Source organism: Eucalyptus grandis, chromosome 2 (assembly GCF_016545825.1).
Source record: "Eucalyptus grandis isolate ANBG69807.140 chromosome 2, ASM1654582v1, whole genome shotgun sequence".
Lineage (NCBI taxonomy): Eukaryota > Viridiplantae > Streptophyta > Magnoliopsida > Myrtales > Myrtaceae > Eucalyptus > Eucalyptus grandis.
The window spans coordinates 19336130-19340078 of NC_052613.1; the positions used below are offsets into that span (position 1 = coordinate 19336130).

General features: G+C 40.0%; 1 long non-coding RNA gene across 4 annotated transcripts; it reads right to left on the reverse strand.

Moving 5' to 3' along the window:
• Nucleotides 1-293: 293 nt before the first annotated feature.
• Nucleotides 294-3680, reverse strand: LOC104425476. 4 transcript variants are annotated; one of them, XR_005548059.1, is made up of 7 exons: nt 3399-3680; nt 1857-2289; nt 1623-1750; nt 1443-1517; nt 883-1156; nt 716-776; nt 294-352 (listed from the first exon to the last, which is right to left on the reverse strand). It is a non-coding gene; the product is annotated as an uncharacterized LOC104425476 (long non-coding RNA). The 4 variants fall into 4 exon arrangements; XR_005548061.1 differs by lacking the exon at nt 294-352 and having other exon boundaries at nt 366-776; nt 883-1020; nt 1118-1156; XR_005548060.1 differs by lacking the exon at nt 294-352 and adding an exon at nt 368-572.
• Between the last annotated feature and the right edge of the window lie 269 nt (nt 3681-3949).

Below are 3949 nucleotides of genomic sequence, written 5' to 3' on the forward strand. Positions count from 1 at the left end.
TGAAACTACTCGCAAATGCAGGAAGAAACCAATGTAATGGAGATCACGTCCAAGCTTGGACACCTAATTTCTCTCCCTCTGGGAAGCCTTATTTACATGAGGATCTTCTGTCAATGACCTAAATCTGAATGAAAAGGAGTTCAATAGTATCTCAGCCTGGAGGTCTCCACTGATTTAATTAAGGCAGTTGGCCGTTCTTAGCCAGCAGTTCGAATTTTAGGCCTTCAATGCTTGCTTCTCAGCAGCAAGAGCTTCAGCCTTGATGGGGGGCTCCCAATTGTAGTTTCAGCAAGTAATGAGGTCACGGCGTATAAGTTCTTGTTTGAGGCAGGACACCTGTCTTCCAAGTAACCTGTATATCATTTTAAGCCATTAACTAACTGAGCAAGGAAGGTGAACTTGTACGTTTTATCGATTCAGAAATAGTGAAGCATTTCAGAAAGTTTTTGACGCACTAAAAGAACCAAGATGTCCAAAGTCCTTACTTCAGCTTAGGAAGCAAGACTGTGGGAATGCTTTATGATTGTTAAAAAGTCAAAATTCCTTGTGCATAGTTGCAATCATGGAATCGACTGAGACTAGAAAGGATAAATAATACTTATATGTATTATTTTTTCGTGGTAGTGTTTCTGGAATCATTTGATAAAGTTGAGCATCTCCAAATGATTTTCAGATAGAGCACAGAAGGGAACTGGTATGGTCATTGTTATGGTACCTTTTCCTTGCTTCTCATTGTCACGGCCCACACAGATTGATCAACCACAATTGGCAACTCCCTGCATAACAATACAAGTAATTCAGGCATCACAATGAAATATGAGTTCATTAGCAGGGCAATCTTTAAATTTGACTAGTAGTTGGTTTGTTTCTTCTGAGCATTACTGAAGACAATGTGTCGGTGTTGACTGTTTCATGCTTTCCCATCAATCTTCTCCATAGGCGCTAATGTGCTCCTCATGGCAAAGTGAGAGATTCAGAATTGCCTTCTTTATCGCTTCAAAGCCTCCCTCTTCTCTCATGCTTTTTGTATTGCAGAAAAGTCAAAGAACACACTCTTAAAGGTCCTTCACTGAACAAAAATTCTTAAACAAGTCCAAGTTATTTCTATGGTGCGAACCTGTTAGTTAGTATGGCATCCTGCACCGTTGTAGTCACCCTGAGAAGGAAGAGAATGCTTTTATCAATTTTGGGTTATAATAATGTGTAAATGGTGATAGTGACGTCAGCTACCTCTATTGGCTTTGGATTTTACATGAGGACAACACAAGCTTGCTCAGTTTTTTTTTTTTTTTTTTTGGTAAAGCTTGCTTGGTTATTCTCTGTTGTATAAAAAAAATAAACAATCAAGTACTTAAATACCTCAGAACATGTCTGTATGCACTTATTTTGTTTGCTGTTAATGGAATTTCATTATTTTCTTGAGCAAGTAATTGAATTTTCACCTAAAGAAGGTATCTTGAACACCAGAGATGATCTCCTGCTTCAATTCCCATGCTTCGTCTGACTTGGTGTTCTCACTGCAAGATAGAAGCCAGTGTTAATAGCAATAGCTCTGTGCTTCTTCTTTTTTTCTTTCTGTTTTCCTTTTTGAAATAACAAGCAAGCTGGAGGTTAGGTATTACCTGGCCTAGATCACCACTCCATTGGTGCTATTAATGTTGATACCAGCATATAAGCAAGCCTTGTAGCGATCATCAGATATATCTTAGTCGGATGACTTATCAGTCCCAACACCACAATAATAAGGCCCCTAAATGAAGACAAAACCTCGCATCACAATACAATTTTTTTGTCATCAACTCAAAGCCCATCATTTATTAATATACAGGGAAATTCGTTGGGAAAAAATTTCTCACCTGGGAACCTCGATATCCTCCGATAGGAATGGCCATTGAACATTTATCTGCAATAGGGTGTTTTCTTGCTCAATCCAATACATAATGTGAACATTTAGCCCAAAAATATGAACTTGTCCATTTCAAAACTTTCAAATTCACGATATATAAGTCATGTTTTTGAATCTCCCACAATGAAATGTCACTGATAACCTTTGGGTTACTGAATTTCAGCAACCCTGACGTGCTTGGTCGCTGGGATCGGCTTACCAGCTGATGTATATGAATTGGAAATAACCCGAAGACAAACAATAATACTCCGTAAACCAATTGAAACGCCCTTTCACGTTTCATCAACCTGTTCAGATGATCTAACTGGTGGTCAGTGAGTTCTTTGTGATCCTCATTTGGCATTGTGTCCTCAGTGCCAAAATTCACACCATTTCTGTCTAGCCTGAAAAATAAAGCAGTGTAAGAAATAGACATATCTACTGAAAGAAAAGCCCTATGAGCTTAATCTCATGGAAGATAGTTCAAACAACAAACTCTATTTGCATGACTTGGCCTTCTGGTATGCGTGAGAGTTTAGTTGGAAAGATAAAAGAATGGACTCGGTACTTCAAAGAAAGGGTCTCCTTAGCAAGTGCCATTGCCGAAAAGTTGAAAACTGCTTTTTGGAGACTAGTTTCAAGAAGGACGGCTTACATTTGAAGCATAAATAGTGAGTCTTATCGATTTCCCTAAGGACACTACCACAAATTTCCTTTAAAAGATAAACTAAAAACAGTGGCATAACTATGCTTCGCATTTCGGAACCATTTCAAGGTTATTCTCAAGCCTCATTCCCAAAAGCGAGCTTGCGAACAAGCAAAAAACCGAGAGCAGTTACAGAATTGAAGGAAGTAGACTGCAGAGTGCCACAGTTTAAGAGATTAATGAAATTCCACCCTAGCAAGGATCAATCATCAAACATGTTATTCTGATATTTCCTTAGATCTAATGGAAGATCAACTCGTGAATATTGACAGTGCACCTAATTCTTTCCTCTTGCAATCAAAAGGCAATCACATTTAAGTACTTTCTTCTCTCACAAACTTTGCACAATCGCAAATTGCCCTCGCCAACGGCTTTGGCGAAAATATCCATCAGATATCACCATGGCAAAGCAAGACTACCAAGCACAACAATCATCAGTATGGCCGATTGAAGTCACAGAACAAGAAAAATCTAATATGAGAGTGGATACAAGAGAAACCGATTCCACACGAGGTCCACAACCTAAGACTTCACATTGGTAGCGATTGATTTAGTCATCTAGTCATCAAGAGAAACGACAACAATGACTACCGCTTCATTCATTCATTCTGCCTCACACAGCACACATTTCTTTCGCAGACGTTGTCGACAAGAGACGAAGAACATACCAATTGTCAACCAAACAAAATGTGCAGGACAACCTTGGTGAGATCAAAATGGAGAAGTCACAAAGTACGACCTCTTTTAATTTCAAAACATTTACTCGATTGCTTACGGCGGTGCTCAAGATTGGCAAAAGGATTTTACCTGAGAACCCCTGCAGAATGGGTGAACAGCAAATCGAGAGCGTCGATTGTGGTCAAATGCTAAAGATCGCTTTCGCTGTCCTCCCCTCGAGCAGAAATATACCCTTGCGAAATCAATCGCTGAATGAGACGAAGTATGAATTTTTCCTCATTTTTTCTCGCACTCTTCGGAATGAAGCGATGCGCCCAAACCCTTCAGCGATTTTTTTCATGTCCCTCCCCAAATCAAATCGAGTATGAAAACACGATATCCGAAAATTATAAATGCAAAAATCTGGGAAACAAGGTCCTACATACCTTCAGTGACGAAAATTAGGGCCGATCGGCGGTCCGAATCGTATGTTTGGGATATGAGCGATCTTGTCCCACTCCTCGCCTGCTTGTCTTTTGCAACTCTCCTCCAATTCTCCGCAATTGGAGATGCGTAGGTGAGTAAGGGATGTGAGCCTTCGCATTGCTTCAGGGAATGATGTCAACGAGGGGCAGGCGATGGCGAGATTTTGAAGTGATTGAAGGGCCTCGATCTGCTCTGGTATATCCTTCAAATTGCAG